This window comes from Nuphar pumila, chromosome 11 (assembly GCF_984573655.1).
Source record: "Nuphar pumila chromosome 11, dmNupPumi1.hap1.1, whole genome shotgun sequence".
Taxonomy (NCBI): Eukaryota; Viridiplantae; Streptophyta; class Magnoliopsida; order Nymphaeales; family Nymphaeaceae; genus Nuphar; species Nuphar pumila.
The window spans coordinates 9,526,354-9,552,562 of record NC_143259.1 but is presented as its reverse complement, the minus strand read 5'-3'; the positions used below and the strand labels follow the sequence as shown (position 1 = coordinate 9,552,562).

Here is a 26,209-nt window from a genome sequence, read left to right as displayed (position 1 = left end):
ATGAAGTTCCTTTTGTATCTTGTTGTCATCTCCTTCTTCTATGTCCCTTTGGCAGCTCTCTAATTCGGAACGGGATGTCTGATATTCTCTTTGTTCCATTACTTGCATATATTATGCATTATTAAAATTTTGACTATTTTTTCTTTTGTATATTTTGATAGTCCTTTTTCTTATATATTTATTATATGGGTTTACATTTGGTCATACCGGCATTACCTACAAATGAGTTTTTTTTTCATGTTTTATTGTTTTTAATGAAACTAACTTTACAGATGTGATCTACATTTTTACAATTAGTAGAATTCAGCTCTTAAATTGTCTGATTATGACATGAAGGTACGATTTTATGAGTCTTGAAAAGTCTACAGCCTATAATGTATGATATTTTCTCAGCTCATAAAATCACGTTTTCTCATTGAAAAAACACAATCCAACAGCTGATCTCCAGCATTTGGACCATGTTGAATCCACCTATGAGGTCCAATTGGGTCAACAAGACCCGCACTTATGAGCCAGTTTTTGTCAGAATTGGTATTGAGTGGAGTGCCGAAGTAGACCCAAAATCAAATCAAGCATGAATAAAGTCTGGGCTATAGGTCGCTTGAGCTTAGATCGAAAGTTTATCCCATACCCACATGGATCACGAAGTTCAGATCTAGCAGAGCATTGAAGTTGATACTGGTTGTGGGCAGGCATAAAATTGGCTAAGAACATCATAAACATACTAATAGATAATGTTGAAGAACGTCTAGATCATGGCTAAGTAGCTCCACAGAATAGAACAATGCATACGTCTAAGTAGGTTTAAACAGACTTTGAATCGGTTGGGGCACCAAAAAGGTTTTCGTATGACATGGGGTCAGTTCTAGGTTGATTAAGACATATTGTGAATAACCAATCCGGTCGGACATAAACAAGGAACACGTTGGTTTGAGCACATAGTATGAAAATTGGATCAATTAAGTTAGGATATAAATCATTTAGTAATTATACAGTGCTTCCAGGAGCACCTACTCCTGCCTACTAGAAGTCATAGTTGTAGATTGCATCTTCTCAATCAGACTTTATAGATGTATTCAACATAGTTTCTTTCATAGGAATCATATTTTGGATCATGCATTTGGATATAAAATAAGATTTTTTAAGTCATAAAATTTTGGTACATTGTGAGCCATCAATTTTTGAAGATCTTAAAAAACCCACATGTATGTCATAATCACATGAACCAGAACTTGTTTTCCACTAAATAATAAGTGTAGATCATATCTATAAGGTCTGATCAACAAAAGATGCTCCAAAAATTAGAAAATTTAAAGCTTCTATTAGGTGGGAGAAGGTGCAGATGAGCACCCTATCATTACTATAAATCACTTGGGGTTGAAGAGCTACATACTCGAATCGATCCATTTACCAATTGGATCTAGCTTTTGAGGTTGATCTGACTCATTAACCTATACAAATCTTGGTTAATTACTGCACTAAAGATTTTTTTCTCGAGAATCTGTATGCTGAAAAAGTTGACCACAAGGCATTTTTTCCCCCATGAAAAACGGGGGAACCACCTCAGGAGTAAGAGACCTGGTTCGTGCTGGACTCAGCTTGCCAACCTACAGTTGTTTCTCCGGCAGTGTGAACCCATGGCTTACCCCTCGCATCCAGTGAGTCACCTTGCTTCGGCTTGTGGGAAACCCCAGTGACATTTGAACCTAGACTGCTCGTCTAGCTACCTATGCCCCATCCCACTATGCCAAACTCCTTGGGGTGACCTCAAGGCACTTAAATACCAAAAGCCCCTGTTTGAAAACTAGTAGCTGTGATGGGAAGTGGTATTTCATGAAGTGTCAGCTGCCAAATCCTGGATTTGGCTGTCAATTCCATGCTTTAGTGTAAGTACAATGCCACTTCCCATCCCAAATGCATTAACTCCCATCCCAGCTACCAGTTCCTAGACAGCCACCAGATGGTAATTTGACAATTTTTTTGCCAAATGCATCAACCCTTATCCAAGTTCCTAGATTCCAAACAGGCCCTAAATGTTCTCATTTGTGCATTAGCACAATAATAGACATCTTTTATTACCGTGGAGCCCTTTGCTCAAGAACATCGCATGTGAGTGTGTGGACAGAAAGAACATGAGCACAGCCACAAGAATATCTAAACATAGGCAGTCCTTGCTCATACAGGTTCCAGATAACAGAAGTAGCTTTTCTTAACCTGATTTTTTTTCTTCTGTATTCACGTATAGCTGATATTGCTGAATGTAATCGATTACTTCATCTGCAGTCAGGTATTTTACAGAGAGCCCTCTTGAGATGCATTCCCTGCAGAGTGTGAAATAACTCAGACCATGTCAAACATTAAGACCACATATAGAGCAGGATGCATGACAGGCTGACCATATATGACATTTACAGTGCTCAGCCCCATCTGCATAATCACTAATTTTGAAATCCAGTAGACAAAGCAAAGCCAGCTTGATATAGATTGCTCTCAAGTACAGAGACCACATGAACCAATAAGAATGTTCATTTGATGGCCGGCAACTCTTTAGAGGGACAAGCATGACAGCAGCAGCATCCAACTATAAGATAATGACAATCAGTAAGGGGTTCCTTGTGCGGACTCTATGAGATGCAATACAATGACAGGATGAAGCATGATTTGAATTACGTTCTACTTAAATGTAGATGCAAACATTACTCTTTCCATTGACATGGATAACTGTTATCATCAAAAAAAAAAAATTCTCCTCTCTTGCGAGAAAGAAACGAATTTTGTGAGTCAAACTCGACCAAAGTTTTGAAAATTAACTCGCCTCTGTTTTGAAAATTTGCAGGAAAATTCTATGGAATGGGATCCGCCTGTCGGTACGAGGTTCAACCGTTCCTGGCGCCTTTACCAAGGGTAATTGAACCAATGATCAATTATGTGCTTTAAATTAACTCAAATATCTAAATTATGCTCTATTTTTCCTAGAATGCAAAAAGAATCAGGCTTGTGCTACGCAAGTTTGAGAAAATATGATGTTTGCTTTGAAAAATTAAAATATGCTTGAAAAATGATTGAAAAAGTGCTTGAACTTAGAATTCCTGAGAAAATAATTGAATTTCGTTGGAAATTGGAAATTTGCATTGGAAAGTGATTTCTCAGGAAAACTTGAACTTTGGAAAATCGATTTTAAGCTTTGAATTGCTTTTCTGAGGAAATGGATTTGAGACTTTTGGGAAAATCAGAAAATTCATTGGAAAAAGATTTTTTAAAAGGAAAATGAATTCTCAAGAAAAACTGAAAAATCTGAGAAAATTGATTTTGAGATTTGGAAAACAAAATTGAGAATGTGGATATCTTGAGAAAATTGATTTCTGAAAACTTGAGATTTTGAAATTTGAGAATTTTAAAACATTGGAAAATCTTAGTTGGAACTTAGGAAATGCTTTGAAATCTCATTTGAAAACTCAAAATTTTGAGAAAATCAGATCCTGAGAAAGACTTGGAAATTCTTAAGAAAATTGATTTTTCTGAAATTGAAGTTGGAAAATGAATTTGAAAATAATGCAATTTGAATAATATGAATGAATGAATATGAATTTAAAAGGGAATTTCAATTGAGGAATTGAGAAATCCTTTAGAAGTTTTGAGAAATGCAGTGCATTTTTGAAGTTAGCCTAAGAGTATAGGCTGGATGTGGCTAATACGAAGATCATAAATCTAGGTTTCATTCGTATTCTGACTATGGCAAAAAATACAAATTCCACCAAGTTTATAAACTCCATAAGAGCTTGTGCACGTGCCATTCATGTCAACCATAGTGAATTTGGAAAAATGTGCATGAATGATACATCAAATATTGAAAATTGCTGAAATTAAACTATATGCAATGCAGTCCTATTCTAAGCAGAAAATGTAAATTCTTATTCCAAATTATTATATTTGATATTACATTGAATTTGAAATGAAATAAGAAAATAAAATCTTCTTCTTGAATGTTCCTGCAAAACTGGGATTTGCACTTGGATATGGTTGAAGGAAGACTTGCTTCGTCGATGGAAGGGCTAAGCTTCCAAGGAGGTGGTTGAACATGTTGTTGCAGCTGCGAAGAGGATGTCGGTTGAAGCTTGAAGATGGTGTGGCTGGTGAAGGAGAGGTTAAACTGTTGGGCGTGGAAGGAACGACAGTTGCTGCAATTATTGAAGGTTGGCTGCTACGAAGTGCACTTAGAAGAGGTGGAGTCGGCTGGTGGCTGTTGGCTGGAACAGGCAGCTTGGAGGTGGAAGAAGTTGTTGGCTGGTGGCTGGTGGCTGTTGGCTGCAACGAGATGGTGCTGAAGATGGTGATCCCAAGGATGGCTGGCTAAAGATGCAGTAAGGAGGGTTGTATCCAAAAGAGAGAGAGAGAGAGAGAGAGAGATAGGGCAGCTGTTGTCTCTCTCTTTTTTTTTTGGACTTAGGGTTTAATAATACCTTTTCCTAAGTTTTCTAGGTTTTAATTAGCTAGGAATGAGAGGGTGAAATCAACTTTTACGTGAATGGTTGGCAGCCATACGACTGCGGAGGGAAATGGCAAGGGAGTAAGGAAGAAAGGAGAGGGAAAGAAGAAGAAATGGAGGCTGAAAAAAGATGCCATACGTGAGTGGAGGGAGAGGAAAGAAAGAAAGAAAGAAAAAGGAAGAAGAAAGGAAGAAAAGAAAGAAAGAAGGAAAGAAAAAAAAAAGGAAAATGGAGGAAGAAAGAAAGGAAATGGGCTGGAAGGAAGGCTAGGGTGGTCGACCCCCTTGTGGGTCCCACCTTAGGAAAAATAAAATAAAAAAATAAAATAAAACAAACAAAAAACAAAGAAAAAGGTAATTTTTTTTCTTTTTTATAAATTAAAGCAGAAAATGCAAATGGATGAACCATCTCAGAGCAGGTCCAAATTCTACTTTTGAAATTCATTTTGACGATTAGAGGAGTAAAATAGTCTTTTCAGAAAATTTCCAGACAAAACGAGCTATTTTTGGCAGTTTTTTGAAACGAGCTCGGATTTTGAAGTTCAATACCCCATTGCAAAGCAAATCCAGCATAGATTTTGAAAATTTAATTTTGAAAGAAATCCAGATTATTTTTCTCGAGAAAATATTTCCAAATTTAGACTCTCGGGGGTAAAAATGTCAATTTTGGAAACCCAGGGTTTGAAATTGATTTCTGAAAACTTTTAAAACTCAATCTGGATTGAAATTTATAAAACTGGAGTTCTGGACTTCGAAAATGAAATGAAATGTTATGAAATGCTGAGAAATTATATGAAATGATGAGAAATGACATGCAAAATGCAGACCCTGAATGAAGAATATTGGATGTTAGACCCCGATTGGCATTTGTACCAGTTCAAAAAGTATTAAAATTGATAAAATTTGCCAAATGATTCAAGAAATGGTTTTCGAACTCCACCGAGCTAGAATGACACTGAAAATCGGGGTTTGAGCTGAATTAAACTGAAATGAGTTGGATTGAGCTGGATTCTAGAGTTTCAGAACTCAACTGAACTGACAAGGTACTGACTCAACTGGACTCTCCGACTGAATTTTCAAGAAATACTGTCATTTTTAGAGAAATAGTACGGAATGGTCACTGGAGTGAAGTGAATTAGGGATCTGAGCTGGCTTTGAGCTAGAACAAAAGTCAGTAATACTGACATGAACTAAAATCGAAGCTCAAACACTAGCTCAATTGACTGAACTCAACTCAATTTCAGCTGAAAAGGGCTAAAACGGGCTAAAATGGGCTCCTGGACACTTGGAAATGGTTTTGAACTGAAACAGGAGCACTTGAACTTCTGGTGAGCTCAAGTTAGACTCTGGGAAATATGACTGACTGTGAATGACTAACTCGAAGACAATTGGCTTGGATTTGAGTGAGAAATGAGCTCATTTTTAAAGAAATGATCCCATTTTGGCAGGAATGGTCAGAAATGAAAATGAATTTCTCACTGTGATTTCAAATGAGCTTGAAATGACTGATATTCTGACTGTCCTGAACTGACCAATGAGCTTGGTTGACTCTGACTGACTGGGGTCTAGGATGACCTAGAGGTAAAATGGTAATTTTCCTAATAAAAGTGGGTAAAGTGGTGATTTTCTGACACAGACTCAGGGTTTGACTCCTACACTGACCTAACAGAATTGACACTGCACGAGAAGGGTTGTTTGAGAATGGATGAGGAAAATTTGAGGTGTTTATAGATGTCCCTCTTTGCTACTAAGCCGGCTTGAAGACGAGCTTAGTGGCAAAGAAAAACACACCAATTTTGGGCTATAAAAATGCCTCAGTTAGAAGGATCAGACTGAATATGAAGATATTAGCCTTGATGAAAAGGGTAGATATGAAATGAAGAATGAAGAAGAAAGAATTTACTCCGAAAGAAGTGAGATTCAGGTTTTTCCCTTAACCTGGATAGGACGTGAAATACCTCGTGTAGAAACGAAGCTCAGGTTTGACCCTTAACCTGACCAGAAAATGAAATACCTCATCAAACCTGGTTCAATTGAGAATGATATTGGTTCACTGGGAACGACATGGGTTCAATAAGGATTCAGCCTAAGAACTTGGATCAGGAGGACTTCAACCTACAAATCACATTTCTGAAAAATATCAATCCAAAAGGGGTTCGACCTAAGGACTATAAAGAATATTGGATCAGGAGGACTTCAACCTACAGATCAAATTTTTGAAAGTGAGATTGGTTCCAAAGGGGTTCAACCTAAGAACTAAGGATCAGTAGGAATTCAACCTACGGATCGAATTTTTGAGAATGAGATTGATTCAAAAGGGGTTCAACCTAAGAACCACTGGGTTGAGGACTTTTGGTTCACAAAGGGGTTCAACCTATGAGCCGTATTGGTTTGACAGGCGTTCAACCTACAAATCGCATTGGTTCCGCAGGGGTTCGATCTACGAACTATCAATTCCATAGGGATTTAACCTAAGAATCACATCGGTTACGCAATGGTTTGACCTACGAACTATCAATTTCATAGGGATTAATCCTAGGGACCACAGTTTAAGAAGAAAGGATTCAACTTGTGAGCTTTGAATGGACCAGGTGCTAAACTGGGTTTTGAGGGAAGATTCGAATCAAAATTCAAATCTTTAAGGAAAAACTAAATGAATTGGGTTTTGAAAGAAAATTCGAGTCGGAACTTCGATCTTTTAGACTAATTACTAAATTGTAGAAAAGTTTGAGTAGGAGTTCAAATCTTTAAGGAAAAGCTAAGCGAATTGGATTTGAAAGAAAACTCGAGTCGGAACTCTAATTTTCTAGACCAATTCTAGACATTTGAATTGAATTTGGAAGAAAATTCGAGTCGGAACTCTAATTTTCTAGACCAATTCAGAATGAAAAAAAACTCGAGTCGGAACTCGAATCTTTGAAGGAAAACTAGATCCATTGTGGAAGGAAAGGAAATTCGAGTCGGAACTCGAATCCTAAAGGAAAAGTAGATCAATTTGGAAGGAAAAGAAATTTGAGTCGAAACTCGAATCCCAAAGGAAAACTAGATTAATTAGAAGAAAAGAAAATTCGAGTCGAAACTCGAATCCCAAAGGAAAACTAGATCGGTTAGAAGGAAAGAAAATTCGAGTCGGAACTTGAATCCTGAAGAAAAACTAGACTAATTAGAAGGAAAGAAAAATCAAGTCGGAACTCGAATCTCGAAGGAAAACTAGATTGGTTAGAAGGAAAGAAAATTCGAGTCGGAACTCGAATCCCGAAGGAAAACTAGATTAGTTAGAAGGAAAGGAAATTCGAGTCGAAACTCGAATCACGAAGGAAAACTAAACCGGTTAGAAGAAAAGGAAATTCGAGTCGGAACTCGAATCCCGAAGAAAAACTAGACAAATTAGAAAGAAAGAAAATTCGAGTCGGAACTCGAATCCCGAAGGAAAACTAAACCGGTTAGAGGAAAATGAAATTTGAGTCGGAACTCGAATCCCGAAGGAAAACTAGACAAAAAGAAGGAAATGAGATTCGAGTCGGAACTCGAATCCCTAAGGAAAACTACACCAATGTGGACACTGAATTTTAAAGTGTACCAATGTGAATACCGGATTTTGAAAATGTATCAGTACAAGCATTATGTTTTGAAAAATTACCAGTACGAATACTGGGTTTTGGAAAATTACCATCACGAACACTGGATTTTTGAAAAATTACCATCACAAACACTGGATTTTTGAAAAATTACCATCACAAACACTGGGTTTTGGAAATTTACCAGCACGAATACTGGTTTTTTGAAATTTTACCAACACAAACACTAGATTTTTGAAAAATTATCAGCACAAACACTGGGTTTTGGAAATTTACCAGCACGAATACTGGGTTTTTGAAATTTTATCAGCACGAACACTGGGTTTTGGAAATTTACCAGCACGAATACTGGGTTTTTGAAATTTTACTAACACGAACACTGAATTTTTGAAAAATTACCAATTGATTCTGATAGAAGATTTTCAGTCTTCACCCTCACGACGACTTGGACAACTGTCAGGGTCTCAGGATTTATCCCTTATCCTGAATGGGAAACTCAGGTTTATCCCTTAACCTGAAGAGAAAATGAATTCGATACAAATGAATGTAAATGAGTGCGAATGAATGCATGCAAATGCAAATGAATGAAAATGTATGCAAATGAATGCAAAATGATATAAATGTATGTACATGCGTGCAAAATGAGAGATTTGTTTGGTCCTGCCTGCATATAGGATGTTTTGAAGATAATTTTCAAAATAATGCCCCAGTGTAACTGGGAAAGAAGAATTTGACAATTATTGAAGAAAATATATTGAGGAATTACAAAGGATGGAATAGAGGATTTAAGTATAGAAAATTTTCAAATGTTGAGCATTGATGGGGTCTGATAATTCTACACCATCGGCATTGATGAGCAGATATGAATTGCAGGGTAATGCTTCCTCGACAACATAGGGCCCTTCTCAATTCGACGACCATTTGCCACCCGGGCGGTGCTTGAGATAGCTCGTTGATCTGAGCACTAGATCATTGACTCAGAATTTTCTTTTAATGACAGATTTTGCATATTGTCTGGCTACCCTCTGCCGATATGATTGAGCGTGCTCTGCTGCTCTAAGTCTCCTTTCATCGAGCAAATCAAGTTGTACTAGCCGCTGTTGTTGATACTGATCAAGTGGCAGCTCCAAAAGTAATGCAAGTTTCATAGCAGGTTTCTAAACATGTAAAGGTAGTACTACTTCAATTCTGTAGACAAGTTCTGACGAAGTAGCATTAGTTGGAGTTCGAATGGTGGTTCTGTATGCCCACAATGCATCATGAATCTTCTCATGCCAGTCACGGCCTGTCTCCAAAGTTCGCTTCAGGATTCTAATCAGAATTTTATTGGTGGTCTCTGCCTGACCATTCCCTTGAGGATAATAAGGAGCAGAGAAATGATGCTGAATTCTGAACTTCAAGCAAAATGTCCTCATTCTCTCATTCTTTAAATGACTGTCATTGTCCAACATGATATCGTGCGGTATGCCGAAACAACAAAGGATATTTTTGTGGATGAATGAGACCATGTGTCGACCTTCTATTGTACGCAAAGTGACTGCTTCTACCCATTTAGTGAAACATTCTGTTGCGGCAAGAAAATATTTGTAGCCGTTTGAAGCAGGAGTGATGGGGCCCGCAACATCAAAGGCCCACATAGACAATGGTCATGGAGAGATGACAGATTGCAAATATGTTGATGGCGCATGAATATAAGGTGCATACATCTGACACTGAACACACTTCTTTACAAAATGGTAGCAATCTTGCTGCATAGTCTTCCAATAATATCCTGCTCGGATGATTTGTTTGACAAGAGTTTGGTAGCCGACATGACCACCGCAAATGCCTTCGTGTGTCTCTCGCATAATTTCTTTGGCTTCATCTTCGTCTAGACATCTGGAATATTCAGAACTGAATCCACGATGATAGAGGACATCGGCGAGAATAAAATATCGGGCAGACACACGCCAAATCGCTCGTTACTCTTACCAGTGATATTCTGAGAGAAGAAGACAGATGTCTTCTCCTTGATGGGAGTCTTTCTGAGACTGTCTTCAGCTTGCTCAAACATCATCCTAATCATCATTTTCTTGAACATCTGATATGCAGCAGGATCAATGTCTTCCCTATCATTCAGAATCTATCTTCTGGCAGATCTTGGAGAATTCATTTCTTCTTGCCTGCTTCTAAAATCACTGATGCACTGACACAGTGGTGTCTTCTTGCTTGATCTGATCTGAACCACTTCGGAATACTGATGCTCTCTACAAAATGAGATAGATGATTAAATTTCGATGATGAAGATTCAGGATAAAAATAAATATAGGAAAAATATTTGATGAGAATTTGGTAGATAATTGGAAGAACATCCCATTACTAGGGATTGGGTCGCCGCTGGAGTCATGACAATTGTGTTGCCATTCTTTGTGAGGAGAATGAACAACTACAAATATGCCTTGTCACCTAGGCGAGGTCGTCAAACCAAGAATTAAAGAATTTGCAAGATATTTATTGAAAGGAAAACATGTTTGCATCAATAATAAACTTGGGAAAGAGAGAGGATATAAACAGTCTATCACCACTCTTAATGATCAACAGAGACACGAGGACCGGGTAAAAGAGTGAGAATGATGAAAGAATCTCAGCCATATCTGGCAGAATGGTATGTTCCAGATCACTACGCTGATGCAAGGTTGAACTCTGGTATAACCTCTGATAGTAGCCGAACTTCTACACACTTCTGTCTCTAAGAAAATTGCCTAACGCATCGCTCTGGATAGTAGTAGGTACAGGAAAATGGGCCAAGTAGCTTGAACTGCTTGCCATACACATATGTATATCTGGGGAAAAAAAGTGAGTCCTTCAGTGCCTACGACCATCGCATACTGAATTCTTTCTTGAGTTGTTCTGGATAATGAGTTGACTTCTGCAAATGCCCCATACTGTCGATAGATCTCGATCAGTTTCACATATTCATTTTCATTTTCCTCAATCAGTGGCCAAGGCTTACGCTCTGTCATGCGAGCTAAAGCATCTTTAGGGTCCAGACCCTTGACATTGATAAAAAAAATTGTTGCTCCAATGGATCTCCAGGCTGACCGACTGGCTCGGACAATCCCATGATCTCTGAAAATTCGTCCATCAATAGGGTCATCTCGCCCCACGGGAACCAAAATGTGCAAGTGCGTGGATTCCACCGCTCTGCCAGTGCATGGATCAGATTGCCATTAACTGCCAACTTCCCCACTGCAGATGTCAGTTCCAACCCGCAATCGCTCAAATGATCTGGAAACATACGAGAGAAGTTTTTGAACCAAACATAGTACCACTGGGAAAAAAAGGGTTCGGTGCTCAGGAAGACTTTGCCGCATCTCGTAGGAGATGTGACCTTCAGGAAAGACAGAGTCGAGCTGACTGGATGCCATTGGACTGAAAGATAGAAAGATTGAAATTAGACTTTGGAAAAATACAAGGATTTTGAAAATTGCAGGCAGGATAAAATAAAAAGTTGAAAATTCGAAGTCCAGAGGAACGAAAGAATGGAAAATCACTTGGAGTTTTGAAGAAAAGGTGGATAATTTGGAAAAATCGTCTAGGGTTTTTGAGAAAAAGGAGATATTTCATAAAAGATGAAAAATGAGGTATTTTGAAAAATTGTCCGATATTTTAAAAAAATTGGGAAAAATATGAGAAAATAAGACGGAAATGAATATCATACATTCAATCACAAACAATTATGCACATACAGCAATCTCTAAGAAGCTGACTCTAAATGCATTGATTTTGAAAGAGCTTTAGGACCCTAATCCTGACTCTAGGCTTAGATCAATTGTGTTCAATCCAGTTATACCGATATACTCGAACCGAGGCTTGATGTACGTGGCATAAAACTCATCTCCGGGTCTAGGCTTGTGTTTTCCCAACATTCTTGAGCGCCTGCCGATATACGTTGAGCTATGACCCTTGGTACGTGGCAGGGGGGCGTTAGCCCAAATAAGTGGCCCAATTGTGAGGCTCTGTCCCAAACTATGGTTCTGGAAGAGAGCCCAGCAACGTGAAGACCGGGTAGACATAGGTGGGGTGGTTTTTGAAAACATGAGCACATGCAGACAAACAAAGGGCTCTAAGTCCTAAAGAGATAGAATTTTGAATTTTTTTGAAGAAGCAAACATTGTTTTCATACAATTCCTAGATTGAGGAGTGTTGTATTTCAGACCTAAGTCTAAGTGAGCATGAATAATTCTCCTCAATATGATCCTACCAAACCATGCCTAGTCTACATGCAATCAATGTCAGCTGGGTTCAAGTCTAGGCTCCTAGGTTCACATGATATCAAGAATTAAAGTTGACATTCCATAGAACACGATTTTGATAATTGAACTAAGTCAAGCACACGATTGATCAGGCGAAAACAGGTCCCAACTCGGTCGCCAAACCTGTTATCATCCCAAAAAAAAATTCCCCTCTCTTGCGAGAAAGAAACGAATTTCGCGAGTCAAACTCGACCAAAGTTTTGAAAATGATTTTGAAAATTAACTCGCCTCCATTTTAAAAATTTGCGGAAAAATTTTGTGGAATGGGATCCGCCTGTCGGTACGAGGTTCAACCGTTCTTGACGCCTTTATCAAGGGTAATTGAACCAAGGATCAATTATGTGCTTTAACTTTACTCAAATATCTAAATTATGCTCTATTTTTCCTAGAATGCAAAAAGAATCAGGCTTGTGCTACGCAAGTTTGAGAAAATATGATGTTTGCTTTGAAAAATTGAAATATGCTTGAAAAATGATTAGAAAAGTGCTTGAACTTAGAATTCCTGAGAAAATAATTGAATTTCGTTGGAAATTGGAAATTTGCATTGGAAAGCGATTTCTCAGGAAAACTTGAACTTTGGAAAATCGATTTTAAGCTTTGAATTGCTTTTCTGAGGAAATGGATTTGAGACTTTTGGAAAAATCAGAAAATTCATTGAAAAATGATTTTTTAAAAGGAAAATGGATTCTCAAGAAAAACTGGAAAATCTGAGAAAATTGATTTTGAGATTTGGAAAACAAAATTGAGAATGTGGATATCTTGAGAAAATTGATTTCTGAAAACTTGAGATTTTGAAATTTGAGAATTTTAAAACATTGGAAAATCTTAGTTGGAACTTAGGAAATGCTTTGAAATCTCATTTGAAAACTCAAAATTTTGAGAAAATCAGATCCTGAGAAAGACTTGGAAATTCTTAAGAAAATTGATTTTTCTGAAATTGAAGTTGGAAAATGAATTTGAAAATAATGCAATTTGAATAATATGAATGAATGAATATGAATTTAAAAGGGAATTTCAATTGAGGAATTGAGAAATCCTTTAGAAGTTTTGAGAAATGCAGTGCATTTTTTAAGTTAGCCTAAGAGTATAGGCTGGATGTGGCTAATACGAAGATCATAAATCTAGGTTTCATTCGTATTCTGACTATGGCAAAAAATACAAATTCCACCAAGTTTATAAACTCCATAAGAGCTTGTGCACGTGTCATTCATGTCAACCATAGTGAATTTGGAAAAATGTGCATGAATGATACATCAAATATTGAAAATTGCTGAAATTAAACTATATGCAATGCAGTCCTATTCTAAGCAGAAAATGTAAATTCTTATTCCAAATTATTATATTTGATATTACATTGAATTTGAAATGAAATAAGAAAATAAAATCTTCTTCTTGAATGTTCCTGCAAAACTGGGATTTGCACTTGGATATGGTTGAAGGAAGACTTGCTTCGTCGATGGAAGGGCTAAGCTTCCAAGGAGGTGGCTGAACCTCTTGTTGCAGCTGCGAAGAGGATGCCGGCTGGAGCTTGAAGATGGTGTGGCTGGTGAAGGAGAGGTTGAACTGCTGGGCGTGGAAGGAACGACAGTTGTTGCAACTATTGAAGGTTGGCTGCTGCAAAGTGCACTTAGAAGAGGTGGAGTCGGCTGGTGGCTGTTGGCTGGAACAGGGAGCTTGGAGGTGGAAGAAGCTGTTAGCTGCAACAGGATGGTGCTGAAGATGGTGATCCCAAGGATGGTTGGCTGAAGATGCAGTAAGGACTGCTGTAGCCAAAAGAGAGAGAGAGAGAGAGAGAGAGAGGGCAGTTGTTGTCTCTCTCTTTTTTTTTTTTTGAGTTAGGGCCTAATAATACCTTTTCCTAAGTTTTCTAGGTTTTAATTAGCTAGGAATGAGAGGGTGAAATCAACTTTTACGTGAATGGTTGGCAGCCATACGGCTGTGGAGGGAAATGGCAAGGGAGTAAGGAAGAAAGGGGAAAGGAGGAAGGGATAGAAAAGGAAAGAAGAGGGGAAGAAGAAAAAGGAAAAAAAGGGGAAGAAAGGAGAGGGAAAGAAGAAGAAAGGGAGGCTGGAAAAAGATGCCATACGTGAGTGGAGGGAGAGGAAAGAAAGAAAGAAAAAGGAAGAAGAAAGGAAGAAAAGAAAGAAAGAAGGAAAGAAAAAAAAGGAAAATGGAGGAAGAAAGAAAGGAAATGGGCTGGAAGGAGGGCTAGGGTGGTCGACCCCCTTGTGGATCCCACCTTAGGAAAAATAAAATAAAACAAAGAAAAAGGTAATTTTTTTTTCTTTTTTATAAATTAAAACAGAAAATGCAAATGCGTGGACCATCTCAGAGCGGGTCCAAATTCCACTTTTGAAATTCATTTTGACGATTAGAGGGGTAAAATAGTCTTTTCAGAAAATTTTCAGATGAAACGAGCTATTTTTGGCAGTTTTTTGAAACGAGCTCGGATTTTGAAGTTCAATACCCCGTTGCGAAGCAAATCCAGCATAGATTTTGAAAATTTAATTTTAAAAGAAATCCAGATTATTTTTTTCGAGAAAATATTTCCAAATTTAGACTCCCGGAGGTAAAAATGTCAATTTTGGAAACCCAGGGTTTGAAATTGATTTCTGAAAACTTTTAAAACTCAATCTGGATTGAAATTTATAAAACTGGAGTTCTGGACTTCGAAAATGAAATGAAATGTGATGAAATGTTATGAAATGCTGAGAAATTATATGAAATGATGAGAAATGACATGCGAAATGCAGACCTGAATGAAGAATTTTGGATGTTAGACCCCGATTGGCATTTGTACCAGTTCAAAAAGTATTAAAATTGATAAAATTTGCCAAATGATTCAAGAAATGGTTTTCGAACTCCACCGAGCTAGAATGACACTGAAAATCGGGGTTTGAGCTGAATTAAACTGAAATGAGTTGGATTGAGCTGGATTCTAGAGTTTCAGAACTCAACTGAACTGACAAGGTACTGACTCAACTGGACTCTCCGACTGAATTTTCAAGAAATACTGTCATTTTTAGAGAAATAGTACGGAATGGTCACTGGAGTGAAGTGAATTAGGGATCTGAGCTGGCTTTGAGCTAGAACAAAAGTCAGTAATACTGACATGAACTAAAATCGAAGCTCAAACACTAGCTCAATTGACTGAACTCAACTCAATTTCAGCTGAAAAGGGCTAAAACGGGCTAAAATGGGCTCCTGGACACTTGGAAATGGTTTTGAACTGAAACAGGAGCACTTGAACTTCTGGTGAGCTCAAGTTAGACTCTGGGAAATATGACTGACTGTGAATGACTAACTCAGAGACAATTGACTTGGATTTGAGTGAGAAATGAGCTCATTTCTGAAGAAATGATCCCATTTTGGCAAGAATGGTCAGAAATGAAAATGGATTTCTCACCGTGATTTTAAATGAGCTTGAAATGACTGATATTCTGACTGTCCTGAACTGGCCAATGAGCTTGGTTGACTCTGACTGACTGGGGTCCAGGATGACCTAGGGGTAAAATGGTAATTTTCCTAATGAAAGTGGGTAAAGTGGTGATTTTCTGACACAGACTCAGGGTTTGACTCCTACACTGACCTAACAGAATTGGCACTGCACGAGAAGAGTTGTTTGAGAATGCATGAGGAAAATTTGGGGTGTTTACAATAACCAGAAAGAAATTTACCTTAATCTTGTTGAACTGATATGGTTGGGCACCAGCTCATTGACAACAATTATGTTATCCTGTGAAACATGAACAATCACTTAGCCAAAGTAACTTACTTTTAGATGATTAAAATAATCTTCAGAAAATAAGCTTCCTACTTGATATCCTCAGAGAGTTTGTCCTGTCATATGCCCATTCAAAATCAGATATTCTCCCAGCATAAACAGATGAAGAACAATTCACCATGATCATAGCTATGCATACAACTTACCAGGTTGTGGAGCTTCAAGTATAAGTTTTCATTTGGTAGGAATTTACCAAATGGTGGCCATATTGAGACCATTTTTATGCACAGATGAAAGACATTTATCACTCCAACCCACGCCCAAGTCTACTTGTATAATCTCGATCTTGAAGATGCTGAAAAAAACTATTGAGTCTGCATAAAAGATCATCCCCATGGAAATAAATACTTTTTTCCTCCTCATTTGGTAGGAATTTACCAAATGGTGGCCATATTGAGACCATTTTTATGCACAGATGAAAGACATTTATCACTCCAACCCACGCCCAAGTCTACTGATGCAATCTCGATCTTGAAGATGCAGAAAAAAACTATTGAGTCTGCATAAAAGATCATCCCCATGGAAATAAATAGTTTTTTCCTCCTCATTTGGTAGGAATTTACCAAATGGTAGCCATATTGAGACCATTTTCATGCACTGATGAAAGACATAAAACACTCCAACCCACGCCCAAGTCTACTGATGCAATCTCGATCTTGAAGATGCAGAAAAAACTATTGAGTCTGCATAAAAGATCATCCCCATGGAAATAAATAGTTTTTTCCTCTGCATCTTCGCCCTTTTCTGCACTTTACTCACTCCTCATGTTCTTCGGGCTCCACTAACTGGATCCACTTCTTTACAATTGGACATTGTGTTGCAAGATGTCCAACTCCATCACAACGGAAACACCTTTGTCCGCCCTCGCCTACCCGCGTATAAGACCGAGTATTGTTCACGAGTCCCAAATTCTCATGTCGTAGTGGTGGCTTCGGGTCATGATTAATGGCCGAAGCATCGTGGTGGTCTAAGTTGATTCCCTGGGTTGGGAAAGAATCCTTGGGCCGAGATGTTTGTGAAATTTCTTCAATTTTAACATGTCCTTTGTTGGATCCTGGTAGAGATCCAGTGTGGCCAATGTGTCTCACATGGTATTCAATGACCCACTTGAGTAGTGGGCCATTGAGATAGGAACCACCAGGATAATGGTGGGCCCACTCTTCATTGGATTCCTAGCACGTTTGATAATCTAAAGAAATTGGTTATGGCTGGGTAACCGCTACTTAGGAGATGATAAATTCTCCAGCCCCTGCCTCTGCAGGATACACTAAGAGCTCTCAATAATCACATTGAGGATCCCTCCTCAAGTAGGCCGTTAATCTATTCATCATTTCTCTTTTCCTCTTGTTTTCATTGTGCACACCACGATCTAAGTTCTTTCATCCTTCACATTCAAGGCATATTTGTATGCCTGAGCTGTTGACAAAACTGGAATACAAGTAAAATCATCAAAAATCCAAGATCGAAGGCCAAAAATATACCTAGACACACGATGTTTTTCGATCTCATGTACTCCACTCCTTAAACTCAAACGGTGGAAATCCTTTGTTTTCATAAATAGGCTGAAGGTATCGATTGTAGACCAGTTGGAAATATTTGCACCGAACAAATTGATCATGCATAATCCATTTCATCTGGTTCCACGACCCTACGCCTCCCAATCTCTGATCATCGAGTCTAAAGCAAATTCGTCCACCAAAGCGGTGTCACTCTATGATGCTCGGGTACATGATGGTAATTCAAGTGCCACTCCACTTCTACACCACTCCAAGAAAGCATTGGCATCAAGTCGACCCGTAAACTCTAGTAGGCCATCCTTGATATTGTAAGTTTGTACCGCTCTAGATCGCATAGTGGTCGTCACCCATCGATCTAAGGGACACTCTGGTCACAACTATCATCATAAGGATCCAGAAGAGGATCCGTGTGTCTACTTCGATTTGCATGTCGTGGCAACTGTTGATCCACTGCATGAAATGGATGGAGCTCTGGATGCACAAAAACATTGTGAACAACAACACAAGCAGCCAAGAACTGGATGTGGATCTAATCACACATGCGGACCTTGGGTTTGTGGGGGGCCTAAGAGGAGGGTTCAAGTTTACTAGGGTAACCGTAGGTGGAGGCATAGGCTGCATTGAGTTGGGTTGGGGCAGGTTTTGGAATGGGTTATGTCATATTTGATTTTGGTTTGTGTTTGGATCTTGGGTTTGGTTTAGATTTAGATGATTTGGGTAAGGGACTTCGTTATCAGTATTTACATGGACTGGTGGCGCATATTTGGTTGGCATGGGTTATGGATTGGGTTTGTAGGATAAGTCCGGTCTTTACCCGGTCCAGGTACAAACTAGGACTCTATCAAGGTCCAAGAAGGTTCACTTGGGTTCTAGATTGGGTTAAAATTTGGGTTTTGGATCCAGCTTGGGGGACTTGAGACATATAACAGATCAATCCGAGTTAGATTTGGCAATGGCTGGAGTTGGTTTGGATTCAAAACCGAAAAAGATTCTGGATCCAAGAACTAGGTTCAATTTGTCCCAGAAGGGGCTGATTCGGTACATAAGGCCCCAAACCAGTTTGAACAAGTTGGGAACCAGCTTGTTATTGCATGGTGAGATTGGACTGCTTCATGGCCGAACTGGTTCGGTAGGCTAAGGCATCGGGTGGTCTCCCACCACTCGAGTTGGGAAAACCCATGGTGGCGGAACTCCCACTACCTGCCATGGCAGAGCAGAGGGTGTTCCTCCCTCCGGTAGGGTAGTGCCCACACGATTAGATCCGTCAGACAGTTTGTCACCGATAGGAATACAGCTAGCGATGAGCTAGTTTCCAGCAGAAAAGACCTTCGATTGTCTCATAAAATGGAAGAAATTGGCAGAACTTTAGAGGATTTTGCCGATCGTTGGGGCTGTCCAGTGGCTTTTCTGGCATCGTGTAAAACCACCTGACGAGTTCGTCGAGTGGGGAAGGTAAAAAAAAATGAAAACAAGGAAAGACGGTTTCCCCAATTATGAAACTGTCTTTCTCCATTATCGTCACAGAGAGGTGAGGATAAACCTCGCCACCCACGATCGCCGAGTGGTGTGCGTAAGAGCTCTATAAAGAGCCCTCACCGTAAGCCTCCCTACCCACTCGACACAGAAAGTGAAAGAAGAAGAGTTACATAGAGTAGGAAAAGAGAGAGAGAGAGAGAGCATACCTCGAGAGCATTAGGAAGGAGGAAGGTAGTCGCTGGAGCACCATCGACGACCAACGTAGGTACGCTTCTTTTTTTTCTTGTTTATCCTCCGCATATCATTCGGTTAGAAGGCCAACAACCATGGTTGCCGACAAGTTGTAAAAAAAAACACGAACAACAAAGCCGACACCCATGGTTGTCGGCCTTGTTGCCCAAAGAGAGAGAGAGAGAGAGGGATGGCTCAGGTTGTTGGCCCCTCTATAACAGAGAGGGGAAGGTCGGGAAGGGGTTGTGCCCCTTCCGCCTTATGCCCGGCTACCAGCCTGGGTCGGCCTAAGCGGTTTGGGTCGCACTCAGACTGAACCAAGTAAAAAAAAATTGATCATATTGGAGTCGATCGAACCAGTCTGGACTGAACCGGTCCGACTTGGTCGTACCGAATCAGACCGATTCAGTCGAACCTAATCGGTCTGGGTGTGAACCCAGACCGAGTCGGATATGGCCAAGACCAACTCGGTCTGGTTCAGTTCAGACCGAGTCTGGTCAACTATTTCAAACTCGACTACGTTGACCAAACCGGTTCTGACTGAATCAAACCGAGTCGGGTCAGACAGTGTCTCGATTTCCTGCTTGGATCTAGTATGATCTAGACAAGACCGAATTTGGGTCCAGTTTGATCAAGTTGGTCTGTACCAATCCAAATTGAATTAAATCCAGACAAAAATTGGGTTTGGATCCTATTTGACAAATTTGAATCTGGTTTGGGTCAGTGCTGGATCCAGATCAGAACTAAATCTGGATTCAACTAGATGGATTAGTTCTAGATCCATATCAGAACTGGGTCTAGATCCAGTTTGACAGTTCTGGATCAAGATCAGAGTTGGATCTGAATCCAACTCATTGCTAGATGAATCAGTTCTAGATCCATATTAGAACTAGGTCTGAATCTAGTCTGACAATTTTGGATCTACATCAGAATTGGATCTGAATCCAGTTTGTGATTAATTATGAATTTTGATAATCCAATTAAGTTTTTAAACTAAGCCCAACTCAGTCGAGACTAGGTTCAGTAAACCTAGTACTCTAAACTCAAACTGAATTTGTTTTGACCTAAGATGAGTCAAGTCAAATCATAAGAGTTGAAATGACCAAATTACCCTTGTGTGTACCTAATATCTGATTAAGTAAAATGGGTATAACCTTGCACTCCGAACTTATAATTTAGTGAGGTTTAGTGTGTTGGACTCGTATCGTAGAGGAGAATCTTTTTGTCCACTAGTTCTGGTCAAATCAAGGGTAAAAAAATTGAGGTTTGACGAGTCAACTCGAGAAGAATATTTTGATAATTTTGTCAAAATATAAAGAAGTTATGTGTATTAATATGAACATGTTTATGTGATAATCAGATCCTATTATTAGAGCCACTTGAGACTCGATTGCAACCAAAGTACAACATTCGTATTCGAGGTAAGAGATATTATAAGTAATCTTAGTTATGAACAAATCATATTGTGTTGCATATTATTGATATTGTATATTAGCATGTTTAGAAATGTAGCATTTGAGTGTGAACATGATAGACATAAAATGATCATACATGAGATTATTGAAATGAGATGACTATATGCACACGTTACTCGTGATATGTCAAGCATATTAGAAAGAGATTGTTTTATGATAACATATCTATGTTATAATCTTCGAATAGCATACATTGTGATGAGATTGTGATTGGCCTTGAGTTCATTGAATCTGATCGTGTCATTTAAGTTTTTATATTGAGATTAGCATGCTTAACCCCGTAAATCTCAGAAATAGCAACATGTAGAAAGGGTTACCTGGTTCACGAACAGAGTGCAACCACCATGGATAGTGGGTCGCTAGTGATTTAATGACGTAGAGATTACCTCATTGCATGCTTAATATGATACAAAGTGTGAACCCTAATGTCATTCTGAGATTGAGAGTGAGATCTGTCATGATTATTTTATGATAGCACTCGTGGGAGAGCGAATGAAAATACGAGCTTGAGAGTAATGTTTAATATAATGAACTTAAAATATGACTTAGGGTTATATTCATACAGTATTTGAGACTCTAGACAACCATGGATGGTTGAAAGTTATTATGGTGAGGATGTAGCATAAACCATGACGAGTTTGAGTCTGACCTCCCGGCTAGCTACCGGTGGGGTCCTCCTTGTTGTTTCACTATAATACCTGGTGATCCCGGGATCACTAAGAGTGTATGGTTTATAGTCTGGCCAACAATGTACAATTGGAGTGTTCTACGCGGGTTGCTACACCCATAGATGGCTATAATCGGTATAGTCGACCTAATGTTATAGTCTATTGTGAGTAAGTGTTTGATTGGGAGAGTTAAATAAGGAATTTAAAACATACAAACCTTGTATGGTGTGTCAAAAACTAAACTCAGATTAGGGGTTTAGAGCCTACTACAGTTATAAGTTAAAGTCATTTATTTCTTATAAATATTCTTTATTGAGTTGTAGACTCACTCCCTGTATAATTACAATTGTACGTTTCAGGCACACTACCGCAGGCAGAACGTGATCAGCTACTCCAACTTGCAGTAGAGTACTCATTAGTTTTTATTTTTTTTTAATTGAACACTCATGTAGTTATCATTTTCATATATTATGAATGATGAACTTTGTTAAAGAAATTGAGTTTATTAGAAAAAGAAAAAAAAATAGCCATATTTTCTCTGTGTGAACTCTGTATGTTTTTTTCTGTAAAGTAATACCAACCGGACTTGGACTCTCGAGATCCCAGATCGGAGTGTTACAAAGTCGTATCAGAGCCATGTTCATATAAAAAGGTTCATCGTTCAAAACAAGTTCAATGACATACAATATAGTATAAGTCTCTGCTCGCTAAAAACACGATAGTAAATAGGTTGTTTTGTGATTAAGAATGGCTAATGAGCGTAAGAATCACAGAGACCTTAGGGCGCAAAGACCTTATGAGCCGTCAGTCATAGAAAGAAAAGAATTTGTCGTTGCGATGACAATGGCTAGTCATAACAAGCATGGCTCAAATAGTGCGAGAGTTGACACCACGACCCCTGTTGATCTATATCATAGCTGAAAAAAGAGATGCGTACCGACAGAACGACCCTGACACTACTCAAGGGCGATGGCCACAGTCCTACGGGCGAGGGACTCACCAGTCCCACAGTTAGAGAGCTCGGTCAGTGCGTGGGTGAATGGTGAAGGACTGGATGAAGTCTCGAGGAGGAGTCGCAAGGAGAGCATCCCCTAGCAAGAACTCTGTGTCTCAGAGAGGGGCCACGATGGCTAGTGCACATGGACGACATATGTCCCGGACCAACTATGGGGCTGCCATGAGTGCAGCCAATCGAAGAGTTTCAAATCCGACCATAGAGTTTGTTGCTGAAGAAACCAAGAGGGTGGCAATTCAAGCCGCAGAGGCAGCATGACACGCTGCACAAGTGAATAGAAGAGGCCCAGGACTAACACAGAGACGGGCAACATCGAGAAGTTCGTGGGAAGAAGACGAGGATGAAGATCCTACTCTTACGGCTGACTCACCTACAAACACTCCCACTTTTTCTCCATACAATATTGGGTGCCCTTTCTGTGCCTGAAGATCCTACAATGCCCCCTGCCTCATCTACTTACAGTCTTACTTCGCCCCCATTCAATATGAGTGTTTTTCCTGTGCCTCACCTTTAGCAGACGTGAAGGGATTTGGGAAGAGAAGCAAGTTTTGGATGAATTGAGGAGTAAAATGACATTTGAGTCCAAGAGTGTTTAGTCATGTTTGGTCTAATTGAGTTATCCCTTGTTTTGATTTGTTTCCTTTTTGTTTTGTCTAGCTTTAATTCCTTTATGTGTACTGGGATGTTTTTAATGAAATAAAATATTTTTGACTCAATGAGTATTATAAATGCATATACGTGATAAAATTTCATACAAATATAACCTAATTGACTCAAATAAGGATAAATTTATTACGTGATGATTTCAATGCAGCATATATGGCTACTCATAGGAGAACATCCTATCTTTCTAAGGGCACTTTAGCCATTAGACGAGAGATGGGACAACTTGATGCAGTGACTAGTGATGGAGAACGCCTTGGCAAACCATCCCGGAGGGCGCCTTCATCATCTCGCACCTTGGGAGGTCTACCAGTTTAGAGAGCGCTTTCATCTTTTCATACCACTAAGAGGCATTAACCATGCAGTGGTGGAGAAGAGAGTATGGAAATCCTACAAGGATCACTGATGAGAAGCTTAGAAAAAGAAAGCACGAGCATACCTCCTAAGTATACTAGGAACTGCATCCTATCGAGCTCTTGCAAACCACCTAAGCTCAACAAGAAAAACCTCAAACAATCATTTCAGGCATCACCTCTCGGGTTAAAAAGTTCAAGAATATGCAACCTCTACTTTTTTACAACACTCCTAATGGGGTCACACCAGAAAATTAGCTCATGCAAGTCACACCAGAAAATTAGCTCATGCAAGTGAAAAAAGTCTTAGATGGCATTCAATGTTCGGAGCGGTGTCAAACTTGACCAACGATGCAGAACATTAGTGGAGGACCATCTGAGACACTTTAGATCAAGACACCTATTTGCCCTGGTCCACCTTTATGAAGAAGTTTTAGAAGCAATTCTTTCCGAAGTGTCAAAGGGTGGAGAATGAGGAAAAATTCATGAAGTTGAAGCAAAAGGACATGATTGTAGCCTAGTATACTACCCAATTTAACTCTTTTTCCCGTTTCACCAAGTTCTTGGTAGCGAACGAAAAAAAGAAGTGGAGACGTTTTGAGAGGGGCTTGAGACCCAAAATTTTGAGGTTAATAGGGTCATTGAAAAAAATATATATAGTTAGCTCATGGACTATGCTTAGAGGTATGAATTTTTGGAGTTGACGACGAAGAAAAAGCCTAGGACCGAAAAGAAGGCCAAACACAACGGCAGCGATGTAGCTGAGTCCTCTAGAAAGAAGTTTCAGTACAAAGATAAGTTTCAACGAGAGTACAAGAAGCACTAAGGACGTGAGACCTAGGGCAAGCAAGTTAACAATTGAGAAGGCCATCAAGCTAAGAGACAAAAGACTAAGAAGTTTTTTTCTGCAAATAACTTCTACAGATCAATCACGTCCATTTCATGCAAAAACACGAAGGGATGGATCAAGATACAGCAGCAGACTCTCGCGTACCTCCCCAACTTGCCATGGTCAAATGCAAAAGAACAACAATTATTCTACCTCGCTAGTCACTAACAATCAAGGAACCAGCAATGCAACCGAATTTGAAAGCCTGAAATCGGAAGGTAACAATCAAACATACCTGGTCAAATAATTCACGAAGCCGGCCTCGATTGCAGGCAGGAAGGAAAGATTATTCAATGGCAGCGGTACGTCCATAGATTCTAATACAAAAAAGAAAGAAAAAACAGGGAGAAGGCATCAGACGCAATGCAAAAACGCTTCAACGAGACTTCGATCAACACCTTCGAACGATATACATCAATCGAAATTGAAGAAACCCGATTAGTATAGATCGATTGATTGGATCACGAATTTCGCGTGATCGATGGGATAACGAAACAAGAGAGGGACGAAAAATGAGAACGCGATCTCTGCAATAGAAGACGAAAGAGGGAAGAAAGGGGAAAGAATTCGCCGGAGCTCACCTGTGTCCTTTCCCGTCGGCGAAGAGGAGAAACCACCGTCGATGTGCTTCCTGGAGAACCCACGCTACCTAGAGTTTCCGATTCCAAGCTCTCTCTCTCTCTCTCTCTCTCTCTCTGCGGTCTATCTTCGGATTTTTTGTCACCGCCTTTTTTTGAAGAACAGAAATAGACGTTACACTCCACAGGGCCCACACGCCCTGGCCAGTAACCTTATTTATGAGCCGATAAATTAAGGATAATAAAAGCCGGTAAAAAGAGAGAGTGAGACTGTGAGAGACAAAAAAAGAAAACAGAACGAGCCAAGAAAAGTCGATTGCTTCCATGTTGAGCTTCAAAAGTAAGCATTGCTTTCTTGTGCTGCCACGTTACCTGAAGGTAAATATGGAGCTTTACTTGAATGGGAAAATCGGGAAGAAATAACAAAAAAAAGAGAAAGATTTTTATAAAAGAGCTCCCAGCGAGGATCGAACTCGCGACCTTTCGCTTACGAAGCGAACGCACTACCACTATGCTATGGAAGCTGGTTGATGCTTATGGAGATACATTTTTGGTTTTTAATAGTTAGTACTTGACCTGACAGGAATCAGATCATCGCGATTCTGGTCTGATCCCGATCCAAAGTCCATCTTAGAATATGGGTCTGGAGTTGGGATCAGACCTCGCCCCTAGGAACCGGTTCTGGGATCGGGGTTGGCGCATCCCTAGAAACCGGTTTTCAATGATGGAATCCGGTCCAAACCGATCCCAGATTTGGCCGGACCAGGCAGAAAAAAACTTTTTTTGGGGTTTTTTTTCTTAAATGTGCCTCTGGTGGTCATTATATCTGTAAGCATACCAAGTTTTTTCTCTTATAAATTCAACTTAAAGACAATAGAATTTGAGCAAAATTCACTTGGCTGAAAAAAAAAATCTATATTAGTTTCAACCTCTACCGTACTTATAAATAGGAACTCAATACAACATATTCAATCACCAAAATGCATTAATAGACTTATGATTAGAAGCTTATTACAAATAGCATATTAAAATCATCAGAACTTGGAGAGTTTCTACAATAACTAAAACAAGAGAGAGTACTCAAATACAATTAACAAATGATAACTATAAAAAGCATCGATGGTGATGATCATGATGATAAGTCTACACTACAATCGACAACATGTCTAGTTGCTTAAAATTTGATTTTTTTTTTTTAATG

General features: G+C 39.2%; 1 long non-coding RNA gene and 1 other non-coding gene across 2 annotated transcripts; both read right to left on the bottom strand.

Moving 5' to 3' along the window:
• Nucleotides 1-2,094: 2,094 nt before the first annotated feature.
• On the bottom strand, nucleotides 2,095-24,749 carry LOC149821881 (uncharacterized). Its single transcript, XR_016425718.1, has 3 exons — nucleotides 24,666-24,749; nucleotides 16,037-16,095; nucleotides 2,095-2,321 (listed from the first exon to the last, which is right to left on the bottom strand). It is a non-coding gene; the product is annotated as an uncharacterized LOC149821881 (long non-coding RNA).
• Nucleotides 24,750-25,460: 711 nt separating this feature from the next.
• Nucleotides 25,461-25,532, bottom strand: TRNAT-CGU (transfer RNA threonine (anticodon CGU)). Its single transcript has one exon. It is a non-coding gene; the product is annotated as a tRNA-Thr (tRNA).
• Nucleotides 25,533-26,209: the final 677 nt, after the last annotated feature.